Here is a 19,062-nt window from a genome sequence, read left to right as displayed (position 1 = left end):
TGTGGACCAAGGCCAGGCGATGCTGCAGTCTGTGTTCGGGGTCTCATCAGGGGTGTATCAGTGGAGGGCTGTTGGTCCAGGCGTTGTGGTGCTGGACGTGGTCCAGGCTCCAACGGGAGCAGACAGACTTGCCTTTGGCGCCACCAGTGTGCGTGCCCGCTGCATGGTCGCATAGTGGCCACCATTAAGTAGGTCCTGGGGGGGGTGGGGCACAGTGGAAGGTGGGCGGGAAAAGCACATGGGAGAGGGAAACAGCGGGAAAAAGGAGGCAGGGGACCGGGGGGATTACAGGACTATGTGGTGGAAGGCAGAGGCAGCAACGAAACCGGACAAAACGAGGAAGACAAGCACTGCAGTACCAGACAAACAAGGACAGTGCTACAACATTATGGGGCAAGGCAAGCACTATAATAACAGAAAAACAAGGGCAAAAAACAGGACAAAACAAGGAAGACACGTATTACACTACCAGACAGAGAAGCAATACCGGAGACAGGACAAAAGCACTACAGCAAAAAGGTGTAGGAGCCTGGCCTGGTGTGTGGTGGACACCTATGGTGTTATCACCTTATACCAGGTCCCGGTATCCCCTATTAGTGAAGTGTAGGCAGTGTCTAGGAAGCCAGGGCTCTCTAGAGGTAGCTGTGGATGAGCAACCAAGACTTATCTAGGAGACATGCAAAGCTTATGCAATACCACTACGGTCACACAGCAACTTGTCAAACATGAAAGAATTACACAGTGTTACAAAAATAAAGGTACTTGATTATAGTAACACAACACTAAAATACTTTTAGGCAGGTCCCCCAACTGGAGGAAAGTACATGCTAATTATATTTACAATAGCAATCGGCAAATAGCATAAAGGCAACAAGCGTTGGCAATACTTAGTAAAAATAGAAAGGGCCCCAAGGGAGGACCAAACCATATACTAAGAAAGTGGAATGCGAGATACAGTTCCCCACCAGAGGATGTGGAATTATTAGAGAGGAGCTGGAGAAACTAGGAACCCCAAGAGGTGAGTACCAGAGTGACCCCTAGCGACCAGGAGACCAAAGATTATCTCAAGGACTAACAGGAGGACTTAGAAAAGGATTGTACAAAAACAAGACCAGACAGGAAGAAACTAAAGGTGGATTCCAGTAGAAAAGGACCTGCAAAAGACAGGGCCAGAGAACCAGTCCACAATGGAGTGTCCAGTGGGGGCAGGAGCCACTACCCACCTTTCTGTGGATGCAGAACCAGGTTGAGGAGGGAAGAAGACCAGGTGTGGAGCCAAGGAGCCGAAGAGGAGTCCTTGGAGTGGTGCAGCTGGTGTTCCACATCGGTTGTCGGGTCGCAGATGGTCAGTGGTGCAGGAGAACCACCAGCAAGCCTTGGCAAATGCCAGAGAAGCAAAAGAAGAGTTGGACGGCTGAGGAGGACCAGCAAGGCCTAGGGGACTCGACCCAGGGAGTGGAGTCCGTGGTGACCCTCAGCATTAGGGAGAGACAGTCACAGCTTCCACGGACAACCCACTGGCAGCAGGCACAGTAAGTCACAGTAAGGCCCAGCTAGCACACCTGAAAAGGAGTCCCGCGTCGCTGGAGCAGCAGAGAGGAGACTGCGCTTGGCAGGATGAAGTACAAGACCCCTTGGAGCAGGAGCAAACAAGCCTTGGTAGCTGCAAGAGTCACAGTACACAGGGGACTGTCCTGCAAGGAAAGGCAAGGGCTTACTGTCTCCCAAGTTGGACAGCTGGCAGAGAGGACCAAGGGGATTACTGCAGAGCACCACCTGGGATGCAGGATCCATGGAGTTCCACAGGAGAGGAGATCCACACAGCTGGACGTCGTTGCAGTTGGTGTCTGCAGATGCAGGGGAGTGACTCCATCACTCCAAGGCAAAGTCCTTCTTGCTTCTTGGTGCAGGCTTAAGTCTAGCTGACCTCAGAGGATGCACAGCTGGGGAAATGTTGCAGTTGCTGGAAGGAGCCAGAGAAACAATGTCGCAAAGCGGAGTCATCGCTTGAGTTGCAGATTGTCAGTTCCTGAAGAGTCCAGTTGTGTTTCCGGTGGCCAGAAGATGAAGTAACCAATGCAGAGGAGTCCTGGTGGAATCTTGCACGTCGAATCTGGGGACCCACTCTAAAGGGAGTCCCTAAATAACCCTCAAAGGGGGTGTGGTCACCTAGTAAGCTGACCACCTATCAAGAGGGGTCTGTGATGCCACCTGCTTGACCTGGCCACTCAGATGCTCCCAGAGGCCTCTGCACATCTTGGTTTCAAGATGGCAGAATTGAGTGGCCATTTGGAGGAGCTCTGGACAGCACCCCTGGGGTGGTGATGGACAGGGGAGCAATCACTCCCCTTTCCTTCCTCCAGTTTTATGCCGGAGCATTGACCGGAGGTCCCTGGACTGGTGCAAACCGGTTTATTCAAGGAACGCACCAAATGTTCCCTGCACAGAATACCCCTCCCAAGCCATGTAACACCTGTTTCCAAGGGAGAGGGTGTTACCTCCCTCGCCCACAGGAAATCCTTTGCTATGCCTTCCTGTGTCTGAGCTGGCAGGCAGCAGGAGGGCATAAACCTGTCTGGGGGGTGGGGGCAGAAGTGCAGGCAGCCTGGAAACCCCCAGAATACTGGTAGGAGCAATGCTGGGGGTCCTGTAAGGAGCCCTCAGAGTGCATAGAATCATACAACCAATACTGGCAACAGTATGGTGTATGATTCTGACATGTTTGATACCAAACATGCCCAGGATCGGAGTTATCATTATGCAGCCGGACACAGGTAGTCAGTCATCTGTGTCCAGTACACAGGTAAAATGGCTTCCCCGGACTTATGAAGTCCAGTGTAATGGAGCTGGAGTTCATAGGGGCACCTCTGCTCCTGCATGGGTGCTCTCACACAGAGGTACCTTCACCCTGTCCTCTGGGCTAGGAGGGCCTATCATAGGGGTGACTTACAGTGACCTAGTGCAGTGACCTGTAGTAAAAGGGTGCATGCACCTTTTCACGCAGGCCTGCAGACACAATTTGCATGGGGTCCCATGGGTGGCACAATGCATGCTGCAGCCCATGGGGAACCCCTGGTGCCCCAATGCTATGGGTAACTAAGTACCAAATACTAGGGACTTATATGGGGGCACCAGTATGCCAATTGTGGGGTATGCAAAGTCCTAAGCCACCAAATTTAGAGGGAGAGAGCACAATCACTGGGATCCTGGTTAGCAGGATCCCAGTCAAAATGGTCAAAACACACTGACAGCAGGCAAAAAGCTGGGGTACCAATGCCAAAAAGAGGGTACTTTCCTACAGAATGTACTTGTCAGATGCCCCCAGGATTCCCCATATTGCTTGCATCATCAGCGGATTGCTCACACTCCCCCCCAGTCGGAGCCCTAATTATTGTGAGAGAAGCATCCTGGCTCCTAGAGCCACAAGATTAACGTTATTATACCAAACGCTGAGATTGCAAAGCACTCCTTTTGATTAATTTGAAAAGTGAAATATCTTGATTGGATGTTTGTTGTTTGGGTCTTATTTTCATTAGGTAAATATTGTTTGTTTTCCTAATACCACCTGGAATCTTTTGGTGGTATTCCAAAATACTTTACACATTGCCTTCTAAGTTAAGCCTGCCAGCTCCATGCCAAGGTACCAGAGGGTGGGCACAGGTTAATTTAGGTTGTGTAATTGACTTGCCCTGACTAGGATTATGGTCCCTACTTGGCCAAGATGCATACCGCTGCCAACTAGAGACCCAATTTCTAACAGTCTTAATCGCTCAGGTGCCCGGGACGAGGTGGTTACGTCTGCTGCTGTGGCACTGGGCAAGGGCCGCTCCCCAGGGGGCCAAATTATTTTGACGCCATTTCTGCCCCCCCTGGGGGCAGATCGGCCTAATATAATTAGGCTGATCTGCCCCCTGGGGGGCAGAAACCCCCTAGACACCAGGGATATATATTTTGTTGTTAATTTTTATTTTTTATATGTGGGGAGCGACCCCTTAGGCAAGGGTTGCTCCCGGGGGCAAAATGTATTCATTTCTGCCCTCCTTTGGGCAGATCAGTCTATTTTTATTAGGCCAATCTTCCCCCAAGTGGGGCAGAAACCACTAGACACCAGGGAATTTTTTGTTGTTGTTTCTGACATGAGGGGAGCGGCCCCTTGGGCAAGGGCCGCTCCCCAGGGGGCCAAATTATTTTTAGGTAATTTCTGCCCCCCATCAATTTTATTAGGCCGATCTGCCCTGGGGGGGCAGAAACCACTTAGGCACCAGGGATTGGTGTGTGTGTATGTGTGTGTTTTGTTTGTGGTGGCAGCCCCTTCGGCAAGGGTTGCTCCCCATGGGGCACATTACTGTTGGCCATATCTGCCCCCCTCGGGGGCAGATCGGCCTATTTGTGGAAGACCCAAGGGGGGCAAAAAGCCCACCAGAGACCAGGGAAGATTTTTTTTTCCAAAATAATCAATGGGGCCAAAGTTGTTCTGCCCACCAGTGGGAATATAGGGCAATTGCCCTGATCCACACCCCAGAAGGGGGCGGCAAAAAGTCTACTAGATGCCAGGGAATTAAAAAAAAGAAAAAAATAGTGGGGTGGTAGCTACCAACCAGTATGGGCTTGGTTATGCCCCACCCCCAACTGAATGGGGTAACAGTCTTTCAGCTCTCCCCCTGCACACTAAAACATCTTATCCCATGGCAAGCAAGAAGACATTTGATTATTTTGAGGTTTGGTTTTACATTTGGGCCATGAGAGCGTGGCTAACTCTCAAAATCGTCCCACTTGGAATGGTGAGTGCTGCACTTTTTGGACTTTGAGATGCTGCCATGTAGAAAAATCCACAAGACCTAGACACATCTGAAAACTAAACATCCGGGTGAGTCCTGGGTAGTGTGCTTCACATGCACCCCAAACCATTTTCTTACCCACTTAGCACTCAAACTTTGCTGGAAATCATACATTTCCCCCACATTTTTGTGATGGAACCTTCTGGAATCTGCAGGAATCCACAAAATTCCTACCATCCAGCATTGTCTCATCTATACCAGTAACAATTCTGCCCCACATGTCAGTCTAAAAATGTTTTTTTTCCAACTGCCCTTTTGGACCCGCTTTGGTTCCCCCTCAATTTTGGCTCTTCCCTGTCACAGGCACAAGTGAGGTATCATTTTTACTGGGAGACTGAGGGGAACATTGGGTGGTAGGACATTTGTCCCGGTGGGGTGATCCCACATAGAAATGTGGGAAAAATGTGATTTGTTTAGCTAAATCTGAGCTTTGCTGAGGATTCTGGGGTAAGAAAACACTGGGGGATGCAGGCAAGTCACACTTCCCTGGACTCCCTCGGATGTCTAGTTTTCAGAAATGTTTGGGTTTGGTAAGTTTCTCTGTACAGCTGCTGAGCCCAGGACCAAAAACGCAGGTGCCCCCGACCAAAAACAGGTAGTTTTGTATTTGATAATTTTGATGTGTCCAGATAGTGTTTTGGGGCATTTCCTTTTGCAGGGACTAGGCCTACCCGCACAAGTGACTTACCATTTTTATCAGGAGACTTGGGGGAACGCTGGGTGGAAGGACATTTGTGGCTCTTCTCAGATGCCAGAACTTTCTGTCACCGAAATGTAAGGAAAAAGTGTTTTTTGGCCAGATTGTGAGGTTTGCAAAGGATTCTGGGTAGCAAAAGCTGGGGAGAGCCCCTCAAGTCACCCCATCCTGGATTCCCCTAGGTGCCTAGTTTTTAAAAATGCACAGGTTTGGTAGGTTCATAAAATCGGTAAAGTACCCTCTGTGTTGGTTTGATTACAATATACTTATTTATAGGAGGTGCGAACTTTGTACACAGCCACTGTTTTCTGTTGCGTATCCATATTGTGTGGTTCAGCACTCCTTGTATTAAGATTGATTAACACTGTGGGCCATATGTATGAAAGCTTTTTCCCATAGACACAGAATGGGTAAAATCCTTTCGTACATCTGGCCCTATATGATTTTGGTACTATACAAACTATAAAAATGAATACATTCGATGATAACAGAGGCACAATACAACAGGAACTCTTTAGCACAAATATGCAGGAGAGTACGTTGACTAACACTATAATTCCTCGCAAAGAAGCATTGAGAATGAAATTTGTGAGACTAGAACGCTTAAAAAAACACGAGCTATCTAGGTGGTGGGACTATACTATCTTACAGAAATATATAGACAACAAACAGATACCAAGAGGATTAAGGGTTATTCTTTTTCCCTCATTTGAAGATCTTAGCCCTGAACTACTTACGGAATGGGAGCAATTACTTGTCACGTCCTCATATGGAATGATGGACATTCTCATTAGGGATGCCATCAATAAAAGAGACAAACTATTAAAGGACATACAATACTTGGAAAAAGAAATTCAAGAAACTGATCTAACTGAGGCAATCAAAAACAATGACGTGATACTTAGAGATGTCCTTCAGAAATATAAACAGTATATTAAGGATAAAAAACGAAGAAAATTAAAAAGAGATGCCAATGATTATAGGAGTGGTAGGGTGCTTACTTATGCACGGAAATTTGACAACATCAAGGTCGATAAACAGGCTAATACGAGCCTGATATTACATGATGAATTGACATCCTTTGCCTCTACCAGTGACAGTGAGGTTTCCAGTATATCAAGCAGAACAAATGACGATTCAAGTAGTTCTAGCCGGCCGCCAACAAACTTAGCTAGCAACAAACCACCTTTTTTAATAGAGTTAGAAAGATACTGCAAGAGTCAAAAGACATCTCGCCCAGAACGTCAGACACACACAAGAGAACCAGAAGAGGGAAGAGAAAAAGTAAAACCAATAGTAAAACCAAACTATGCCACTGGAGAGACGACTGTCTACTTACAGATATTGAATATCATTACTTATACAATCCTACTCCCAGATGCCCAGGCATCTATATGCTTCCTAAAATACATCAGACTGGTACTTTTCCAGCAGGTAGGCCTATAATCTCGGGTGTAGGGTCACCCACAGAAAGAGTATCTGAATGTATTGATATCTTTCTGCAGCCTTTTGTGTGCAATTTACCGTCATATATCAGGAACACAAAGGATTTATTATGTAAAATCAGTGACTTTGGATGGACCACAGGTCATCTGTTGGTCACTTTGGATGTTGCCTCACGATACACTAGCATCCCCAGAGCACAAGGTATGATGGCCATTCAATATTTTTTTAGGCCAATCCTGCCTAAAGTGTTGCTTTAAAAAAAAGAAACATGGATTAATTGGCAAAGGATAGTGAAAATGTAGCTCCCATAGCCACACCTTGTTAGAACATTCCAACATGATGGTGGATCTTATACAGACAGTTCTGGATAGCAATGTTTTCATACATAACGGTTCATCGTACCGTCATGTACAAGGAGTGGCTATGGGAGCTTCATTTTCACCATCCTTTCCCAATTTATCCATGTTTTTTTTTAAAAAGCAACACTTTTGGCAGGATTGTCCCCCAGAACTGATGCAGCATGTGCTGTATTGGAATAGATATATAGACAACATATTAATGTTTTGGTCGGGTGATGTAAACTCCTTGGCCTTATTTATACAACATCTCAACAGTAATAATTTTAACATTAACTTTACGGTCTCACACAGCAGCAGTGTTGATTTTCTAGACGTCACCCTGTATATTGAACATGACAAGATATGCTCCAAGCTTTTCAGAAAACCAACTGCATTTAACTTTATTTTCCATGCCACAAGTTCACATCCCAAATCACAGATTGAGGCTATCCCCTATGGGGAGGCTGTTAGAGTTAGACATAATTGTAGCCAAGATGACACTTTTTTGGAGGAATTTCAAGGCTTGAAATGTCTGCTATTGTCACGTGGCTACACTAAAACCCTGTTGAACAACACAAGTAAGAGAATTCACAAGATCGAATGACACACACTGCTTACTGCCAGGACAAAATGTCCACGTACATCACGCAATAATCTGTCTCCTATTTTTCCACATAGCACTTTAAGCTCTCAAATCCACAAATGTATTCAACATAATTAGTCATTGTTATCAGCAGATAATACATTGAAAAAAGGTATTACTGATAGACCTACAGTGATATACAGTAGAGGAAGGACATTACGTGACCGTCTATGCCATAGTTTTTTGCCAGCGACGACTAACAAAACATGGCTGGGTAATCCTCCAGTGGGTTTCCATAAGTGTGGACACTGTAATATCTGTGGATATGTGCTGGATAAAATATTGACCTTCCAATATAATACTAAAACATCATATGAAATTTCCAAATTCATGAACTGTAGTACTACAAACATTGTATATTGCATAATATGCCCTTGCCAACTCATTTATGTTGGCAGCACTATTCGGTCCTTTAAGGAAAGAATCCAGGAACACATTAGGGCTATTAAGAACAATAATCCAGACTTTCCTTTGGCAACAGATTAAAATTTCGTACATGGAGCAAGAGAAGTTCTGGGTATCTCTATACATGGTATTGATACATTGGGCGTATGCCCACGATGTGGTAATAGTACTTTGATAGTGAGGCTTGGAAAGCAAATGGATCCTTAAATTCAGAGCAGTAGAAAAAGGGCTGAACACAGAGAAGGATCTTCATGTTTTTTTGTAATGCTCATGTATGGTATACAAAACCGTATATCTAATACAATATATGTACCATTAGATGTCATCTAAGGATACTGAGAATATTTAAGTATCATATGCTCCATAATGCATCCCTCCTATATATCTCTCTCTAAATTTGGACAATGCAAATATTTATTTTCATTGTTGATCAATAAATTGTGATATTTTTGTGTGCAGAGTTTTCATCTATCTGCCTCTGTTTGCGCTTTACTATTCACTTACTACACTGTGATTCCACTGTCTTTTTCTACATCTCGCGTACAATCGTTTGGGCTTTCACTTATTGATATATTCTTTACTATTGTTATTTGTTTTGTAATTTTCAGGACTTGGTTTAACTGTTTACAATTCAGCATTGACATGCTAGTCGTTTCCAGTCCTTTCTCTATGCTCATTATGATTTGTTTTGTAGTTTTACCGAACGTAATGAGACTAGGGTTACCCTCCTACATCTGCTTCTTTGACCGCGGGAAGTCCGCTTCCTATGACTATGACAAGTGTGCTTTTTAAAAAAAGGAATATTGCGGCATCTCGCGCTACGGATACTTGGCATCTGAATAAATACTCATGCTCTGACAGGTATCTTTGATATGTTCAAATTAGCACTGGCATAGCGTAGTCTACAAACGATCTTCTTACTTGGAATAGTTTGACTGTTGTTTTGTAGTTTTACAAAATGTAATGAAATTAGGTGCTACCCTCCTACGTCTGTTTCTTTGACCGTAGGCAGTCTGCTTTCTACAATTATGACAAGTGTGTCTTTAAAAAGGATCATTGCGGCATCCCGCGCTACTGATACTTGGCGTTTGAACAAATAATCATGCTCTGACAGGTAACTTTGGTATCGGGGATGTTCTCATTATTACAGGCATCGCATAGTTTACAATTTTTTTTTTTTTTTACTTGGAATAGTTTGATTGGTAAAGTAGGTAACGCTTCATGGTCTGACTGAATAATGCCGTAAGTATGCTATGTTTTTAGAGGGACGTGGTGCTTTCTCACGCTTACAATTTTTGTGTATAAGTATCCATGTTGAACTTCGGAACAGACTTCACATCCTATAAATGATTACCACCGCCTACTTTGCAATGATTCTTTGATATAGAGCTATATTGGCCTCTCTAGATATACGTATACCCAGGACACTTCATAATTATTGATGGTCAGTTCACTACACTAGCGGTCGTCGCCTGTGACTTGCCGCTCTAATGGCTTATGAGTTCCAAACTTGGATATTTTTATTTCTCTAGAAGCATACTACTTTTAATAGCTGGATGTTGTAAAACGTATATTTTCTGGGAAATATTTACTGCCCGTTTTTGGTACTATTTGTGTTAGGGAACAACGACCTTCTTATTTTTTGGATATTTTGGTCTTGTATGGACAAGTTGTTTGATTATTGGTTGGTGTTTTGCTTTCTACACCTTTTTTCCATGGTTTGTCTTTACTTCTCTTGTAGGCTTTTCATGGTTGTTCTTTTGTTTAATTTACCGGCTTCCACCAAATGATCTCAAGACATTGCACCGTTAGGACGTTTTGGTGCTAATGAATTTGCATCTTCGAAACATTTGATACTTGGAAATTTATTTTCCTTTTGGTAGGTCGTCCTTATTTCATTTTTATCTCGCCTCACGCACATGGGCTTTTTGGGGGGGTAATCTCACTACTACTTTGAGGTTATTCCTTGTCAGCACTTCATTGTATTATCATTTCATCGTGTAGTACTAACCATGGGCACTTTTACCGATTTTCAACTTCTACATTTCGTAATACTACTTGCTCTTATACATAAATAAAGGGCACAATACTTATGGTCAATCCTGGGTATGCACTATTGATGATGATATTTTGTTCTCTTTTTCTTAGCATCACTTGTTTCATATTTTTTCTTTTTTTTACTTGACTTTTTCCTCTTTTTCTGTGTTAGTACTATACATTTAGATGTGTATATACGTATAGAGTAATATAATTCATTCTTGTAAACATACCTTACTGCCTTGAGGGAGTCATGCTGATGAAAAAACATGTTGGCTGTTGTTTCTCTGGATGTATGATGGATATCACCATATGGAACAATTGGATGATAAAAAACACCACTACACATCAGTTTTGAATTGGAATCCTTACTGATACAACAGGAAGAATTGTATGTATATGGTGGGCCCTGGTATATACCTATGAACTTTCAAGTATCATTTGAATTTCAAATGATACCATCTGCATTCTTGGTGGCTGGATGCTTACCAGTTGGAACCCCATTGTGTTACTTGTCACTAATGTACTGCCTGTGTTGGTTTGATTACAATATACTTATGTATAGGAGGTGCGAACTTTGTACACAGCCACTGTTTTCTGTTACAGGTTTGGTAGGTTTCCCTAGGTGCCGGCTGAGCTAGAGGCCAAAATCCACAGCTTGGCACTTTGCAACAAACAGCTCTGTTTTCACTGGGAAAATGTGACGTGTCCACGTTGTGTTTTGGGGCATTCCCTGTCACGGATGCTAGGCCTACCCACACAAGTGAAGTACCATTTTTATCGGGAGACTTGGGGAATCGCTTGGTGGAAGGAAATTTGTGGCTCCTTTCAGATTCCAGGACTTTCTGTCACCAAAATGTGAGGAAAAAGTGTTTTTTTGGCCAGATTTTGAGGTCTGCAAAGGATTCTGGGTAACAGAACCTGGTGAGAGCCCCACAAGTCACCCCATCCTGGATTCCCCTAGGTGTATAGTTTAAAAAAAATGCAGAGGTTTGGTAGGTTTCCCTATGTGCCGGCTGAGCTAGAGGCCAAAATCTACAGCTAGGGACTTTGCAAAAAACACGTCAGATTTCAATGTTAAAATGTGATGTGTCCATTTTGCGTTTTCTGTTGCGAGCATTAGGCCTACCCATGCAAGTGAGGTACCATTTTTATCGGGAGACTTGGGGGAACACAGAATAGCAGAACAAGTGTTATTGCCCCTTGTCTTTCTTTACATTTTTTCCTTCTAAATATAAGACAGTGTGTAAAAAAGACATCTATTTGAGAAATGCCCTGTAATTCACATGCTAGTATGGGCACCCTGGAATTCAGAGATGTGCATATAACCACTGCTTCTCAACACCTTATCTTGTGCCCATTTTGGAAAGACAAAGGTTTTCTTGATACCTATTTTTCACTCTTTATATTTCAGCAAATGAATTGCTGTATACCCGGTATAGAATGAAAACCCATTGCAAGGTGCAGCTCATTTATTGGCTCTAGGTACCTAGGGTTCTTGATGAACCTACAAGCCCTATATATTCCCGCAACCAGAAGAGGCCAGCAGACGTAACGGTATATTGCTTTAAAAAATTTGACATCGCAGGAAAAAGTTACAGAGTTAAATGTGGAGAAAAATTGCTGTTTTTTTTACCTCAATTTCAATATTGTTTTATTTCAGCTGTTCTTTCCTGTTGGAAAACCTTGTAGAATCTACATAAATGTCCAAAGATTGTGTTGAAAACTGTTGTTTTCTGATTCAAGTCTGCCTGTTCCTGAAAGCTGGGAAGCTGGTGATTTTAGCACCACAAACCCTCTGCTGATGTCATTTTCAGGGGGAAAACCACAAGCCTTCTTCTGCAGCCCTTTTTCCCCATTTTTAAAAAAAAAAACGAAATTGTCGCTATATTTTGGCTAATTTCTTGGTCTCCTTCAGGGGAACCCACAAACTCTGGGTACCTTTAGAATCCCTAGGATGTTGGGAAAAAAGGACACAAGTTTGGTGTGGGTAGCTTATGTGGACAAAACGTTATGAGGGCCTAAGCGCAAACTGCTCCAAATAGCCAAAAAAAGGCCTGGCACCTGAGGAAGAAAAAGGCCTGGCAGCGAAGGGGTTAAATAGAAATGTGTTGTCACTGCATTGTTGTGGTAAAGCATATGCTGTTCTCAATAGAGTGTGACTACTAAATCAGATGACAGAATGCATGAGTGAGTGTAACACATGTATGAACACTTGAATGTATAACAAGTTGCAGCGTGGTTTGCCAACAAGCACAGCATGAATAACACCTTTTTTAGTTTGTTTTTGAATTTGCAGTACCCACAAGTGCTTTGGGTTGCTGTCTTTGTATACCTATACCTTGCAATGATTGTAACAATTCATTTGCAGGTTTCAAATCATAGAGAAAGTTAAGGTATGAGAGCATTTGCCTCATTTGACAGCATGATCTGAGTGCTTTAGAAAATGAAGCAAACTGCAAAGCCCTGAAGAAGGCTACTTGACACACAGGGGCTACGATAAGACCGAAACATGCTGGCTATACACATAAAAAACAAACAGAAATGAAAAGACATATGATACACTGTTTGTCATTAACTATCTATGCTCCTCCTTTAATCATATCTAAGTTACCCAATTAATAGAGGAAGAATTTTAGGGGATTACTTAACTATGTTTAGCTCTGGGTCCTTGTTTTTATCCAGTGCCACTTTATTAAGAACCCCAGAAATGCACGTGAGTCCACTGTGGTGGTCCTATTCCTACCACGGTGTGGATAGGTCATTTATGATGAAGCTTGCCTCAACACACATGGGTGACATGACCTATCCAAATATCTTGACTACCTGTAAAACCTGTGAAACAGGGATAATATCAGCCATCTCCCTACCACTATGGAGTCTGTATGGATGGAAAGTTGAGGGACATAAAAGGGAAGGCAGGTGCAGGCTTTGACGTGATGGCTCATTGATGAATGAGGTATCTGGGGCCATTGACAATCATTACTACCTGGGGCCATTATTGGTTCTTACTCTCTGAAGGCATTGCTCTCTGTACTGCCTAAGGCTATTGAAGTTCATTACTGCCTGTGGGGTACTGATGTTAATTATTGCCTAGAACCATCACTGATTATTACTTTTCTGTCTGTGGCTACTGATGTTCATTACTGAGTGGAGCCGTGGATGCACATTCTGCCTAGGGCCATTGATATAAACTACTTCTTGGTGTCAGAGGCAATTGATGCTCATAACTTTATGTGGCTACTGAAGCTCATTACTGCCTGAAGCCAATAATTCCTGGTTACTTACCGGTAATTTTCATTACTCCGAGTCTCTGACCTCCCAGTCACAGTCATTACTGTATGAACGTATGCTCCTCCCTTCAGAAATCACCAAGTAAATTAAAAACAAATGATGCCCATCCCTCCTCTGAAGCCACCTCCTATTTCCTGTCCATAAAAGGCTGTAAAACTGATCTCACTTCCTGTATTCCCAAGCCAAAAATGAAAATGAAAATACAGGGAAGGGAGGGGTGGGAAACCGTGCCTGTGATAAGGAGGTTGTAGACTTGAAGTAATGAAAATGACCGGTAAGCAACCAGGCATTACCTCTGCGTCCAACCTCCCCTCATAGTCATTACTGTATGAACTGATACCTAAGCATTGTTTATCGGCTTCAAAACACACCGATGTTATCAGATGCTTTAAAACCTTTATTTATACATCACAGGTCCTAACTAATCACATTAATGATCCTCAAAAGCACTCAATACTCTCATTTGAAAATCTGCCAAAGCAGTTCCCCCACCAACAGTCTGTAATGAAACAGGAATGTGTGAGTAGACCAAACCTCTGACATGGACGGAGGGCCCTTTAAATCCTGCCCATGATGCTGCCAAGCCTGCTGTGGACCACCCTTGCACAGAATTAGGAACCATCACATTTTTTGATTCACAGACAATACTGATGACCCACTTCAACCATCTACTTAAGGTTGCTGTAGAAGGTTTCAGACCTTGATCTGCGAGACCAAAAGTTACAAAAAGAGCCTCCACCTTCCTGAATACCTCTGTTCTTTCCAAATGTATCTGTAATGCCCTTCTGACATCTAGGGTATGCTTAAGATGTTCACAGAACTGAGGATCCGGACAAAAATAGGCAGCACTAAATCCTCAGAATAATCGGAAACTGTTGGACCATTTGGAACAAACCGAGGTTGTGGTCTCAACACCACCTTATCAGGTGCAAATGTCTAAAAAAGGCTCTGAACTCTGCAGTGCTCCCAACTCTCCAATGCTCCACGCAGAAGTGATAGCAACTAAAATAAAAACCACTGGCAATCAAAACCTCAAGGAAAACTGATCTACTGGCCCATGTGGCGGCAACTGTAAGGCCTGTAACACCAACGGTAAATCTCAGGAGGCACCAAGGACTTCAACAGTAGTTTCTTCCAGAAATAGAACTTTAATAACCTTGTGACTAGTGGAGACAAACTCTCAGCCTCTGCTCCCCAGAAGACTTTAATCGCTGCCCAGTGTGCCCGTAGTATGGAAACTGCTAGACCTAATCAAAATCATTCTCTGGGAAAGCCCAAAACTTAGATCATATCAGTAGCCAAAGCTGAAACCCCTCTGACAGGACACCATTTTTTAAAAGACTGCCAGTGCCTAGCATAGTCTTTTAAAGTTGCAGGCCGCCTAGACCGTTGAAATAAAGGAGCTTCTTCAGCGGAACAACTCCTATCTTCCATATGTAACCGCTCAATAGCCAAGGCCCCAACTGTAACCTGGTCATCCCTGCCCTGGACATCTGGGAGTGCAACAATGGATCTGAATCCAGCGGAATCCTCCAATGCAGAAGCACCACCATTTGGAGAAGCAAAGAAGACCAGGGACAACGGCTCCAGCATTTGACCTCCATTACTACTTTCGCCTTGTCCTGTTTTATTTTCAAAAGAACCCTCTAAGTTAGAGGAATGGGGGAAAAGCATACATCAGTTCCTCTGACCACTCGAAAGACCTAGCATCCAGCCTCCAAGCCCTAGTAGGAGTGATTGAGCATAAGCTCTGTAGCAACGCATTCTCCCACGTCTATCTGAAGAAAGCTGAACCTGTCTACCAACCCCTGAAAAACTTCTACCAACCCCTGAAAAACTTGACACTTCAGTGAAGCTGAAGACAATATCGGAAAAATCCTGCTTACCTGATCTGCCTGTGTATTCTGGACCGTTGGTAGGTAAATTGCTTTCAGAGACAATAGATTCATCTCTGCCTCTGGCAAATTGCCTGGATTAATGAATTCAGAGAGGGAACTTGTGAACGCCCCTGATGGTGTTCAGATAAAATTCCACAACCTTGGTGTCTGGCCTGACTTGCACTTCTTGCTGAAAAATCTTTGGGAGGAAGTGTATCTATGCCAACTGTACCGCCTTCAACTCCTTCAACTTGAAGAACATCTCTGCCTCCAGCAGAGACCAAATCCCCTGTATCATATCCTGACCAGACACAGCTCCCCAGGCCAGGTCATCTGTCCTCAGTACAAACCATGACTGAAGGGAAAAGGTGACACCAAGGTCAGATTCTCCTTGGTTAACCACCAACGCAGCTGTTGTGCAACTTTGTGTCCCACTGGTATTATGTGCTCGAAAGTTTCTGATACTGGATTCCAATTCGCTAGAATATGATTCAACAATGGCTACTTATGCAGCCTGGTCCAAGGAATAATCACGATAGTTGCAGCCATTAACCTCTGTAGTCGCAACCACCGTGTAGCCAATGGTCCATGAGCTCCCAGAAGGGCAGTCAACTCTGACTTCTGAACCACTCTCCTTAGACAGGCAAGAAAACTTTCCCCAGATTTGTTAAAAGTCTCCCATTAAACTGAAGATCCTGTTTTGGGCAGGGACATCTTTAGAAATTTTGGGGGCCCTGTCCAAATGTATTTTGGGGGCCCTGTGCGGAACAGCTTTGAATTTATAATCCAGTTTCATCTCCTTCATGCTCTCTTAGCCGTGTCACTGGCAGTGCACAGACACACTGGTCCAAAGTCTAAATGTGTTTACACCAAATACCTGTGCTTTTAATATTGTAACACGGCAACATCTCACTAGTATTATTATAAATAATCTCTGTGACACCGTCCCGTTTCTCATATGCAAGGTTCTGTTTTGATCCAATAAAAACTTTTTGTTATGGTTGTTGCATGAAACATAAATACACCATTTGTCTGCAAAATGTTTGTAATAGGCTCTCACACAAATCTGTTTCAGAATTATTTAAGGTCATCAGGGCACGACTCTCTGCAGAACAGGGCTGGCTCTATCATGGGCCCCCCTAAAAGACTGGGGCCTGGGCCAACGCCCACTTTGCCCATGCCTTGAAATGTCTCTGGTGTTGAGGTAAGGTGGGACTTCTCCTGATTGATCAACCATCCATGTTTCTCCAGTAAACTGCATAACTCCATTGTGTGGGGTTGTGCCATGGTAAAGAAGCAGAACGGATCAACCAATCATTCAGTATGGACATTCTTGAATCCCCGTAGAATGAAGTAACCCCATTAGAGGAGTCAACACCTTTGTAAACACCCTAGGAGAGGAGGAAAGACCAAAGGGGAAAACCTGGAACTGATAATATTCTCCTCGAACAAAAAAATCTGAAAAAATGTTGGGATGCAGGGTGAACTGGACCATGCAAATATGCATCCTTCAGCTTCAGAGGTGTCAGAAAGTCTCCTTCTGAGAGGAAGGGCAGAATCATTTGGGACGTCACCATCTTGAACTTCTTGTGAGGAACAGAAAGATTGACTGTCTTTAGATCCATGACTGGCCTGAATTTCCATTTTGACTTTTTATTAAGAACAGGATAAGTTCCCTTCCCCTGTTGACTCCAGGTCTCTTTCACGATCAAATTTTTAGATAACAGTTCTTGAATCCGCAAGACAAGGGCTTCTCTTTTGACGGCAGCTGCTGGTATTGGGGTTTCACAAAGGAAATCTAAGGGAAGGTCTTGGAACTCTGTTTGGGAACCCTCCCTGATTAGCTGGAGTACCTAATTGTCCTTGATTGATTTTACTCAGACTCTCAAAAAAAGCTTAAGACGATCCCCAGCTGGTCGCGTCCTCCGTGATGTGGCATAGTCAGGACTTCCCTGAGGCTTGGCTGGCAGAATCTGGCAACTGCATCAGGGATTTTCCAGCAGGAAGGACTCCCTGGCCTCGTCCCTTCCAAAAAAAATGTCTGGCTGGCCATTTTATTTTGAAACAAAGCCAATGAAACTGACTTCACCAAGCAAAGTTCTTAAGTCATGCCAAGAGTCAAATGCTGGATATGCGAGTGCATGGCCTCTTAAACTCGACTCTTGCTCTGAGATCAGGCCGCTAATGCAGGCTTTGCTAAACCTAAAACCTACCGCTACTTCTTCTTTCGTCTTCTCCCGCGATCCCTGCAGAAGAAAACAACAGGAAGGGAGGTCGGTTTTACAGCCTTTTAGGTCAAGAAAAAGGAGGTGGTTTTAGTAGAGGGATGGGCATCACCTGTTTTTAATTTACTTGGTGATTTCTGCAGGGAGAGGCATACGCTCATATGGTAATGACTGTGATGGGGAGATTGGACAAGGAGGTCATTTTTGTTAAAGTTTGGGGCCATTGATGCTCTTTACTGTTTACTCCTAGTGATGCTTCTCACTCTCTGGGGCCATGGATGCTTGTCCCTGTCTGGTGCCATTAATGCTTATTATGGTCTGAAGCCAGTGATTTTCATTACTATACAAGGCCATTATAGCTTGTTACTGCCTGGGGACAGTGATGCTCATTACTGTTAGCGCCTATTGATGCTTCTTACTTTCTTAGGCCATGGATGCTTGTCACTCTGTGGTACGATTAATGCTTATTATTCTCTGGAGCCATTGATTTTCATCACTAGACGAGGCCATTAAGGCTGGTTACTGACTGTGGCAAGAGATGCTCATTACTATTAGCACCTATTGATGCTTCTCACTATCTTGGGCCATGGATGCTGGTGCCAATAATGCTTATTATTGTCTGGAGCCGTTGATTTTCATCACTAAGGCTGGTTACTGCCTGGGGCCAGTAATGCCCATTAACATTTCACAGCAGGCCATTGCTGCTCTTTACTTGTTTGGGCAGTTGGTGTAAGTTCTGTCTAGGCCATTGGGGTCCACGACTGTCTGGGAAAAGTCTCAATTCAAAGTGGAAAGCAAGCTAGTCATTCATATGGGACAACTTAAGAGATCACAGATTATTCTACAGTAACTGTGAGCAGTTAATTGAATCCTTTTTCTCTAATTAATAACAGTATTTTTAGTTTTAATATTCACTATTTAAGCACATCATTTTAGGTTCCTTCAACAAAAGAATAAACCATAAGTGGAAATTCCTACATTGCACTTAACTTCATAAACTTCCTGCAATAAAATGCAGATGAGTGTGTCACGTGAGGCATGCACATCTCGCACATAGACAGACCACAACCACAGAAATGCCACATATGTCCATTCTGAAATCTTAGTAGCCATGATGCAGTAATGTCCATTGCACATCAAGAGGCACACAAGCCACTAGTCCACGTGGAGCTCCTTCAGTCTACACTTACTAGAGTGAGGGTCGATGTCAGTGGGTCTGCTGCTGATGGGTTTCTAGGTGACTCCAGGTCATAGTTCCACAG

Source organism: Pleurodeles waltl, chromosome 8, assembly GCF_031143425.1.
Source record: "Pleurodeles waltl isolate 20211129_DDA chromosome 8, aPleWal1.hap1.20221129, whole genome shotgun sequence".
Taxonomy (NCBI): domain Eukaryota; kingdom Metazoa; phylum Chordata; class Amphibia; order Caudata; family Salamandridae; genus Pleurodeles; species Pleurodeles waltl.
This window is presented reverse-complemented; position numbering follows the sequence as displayed.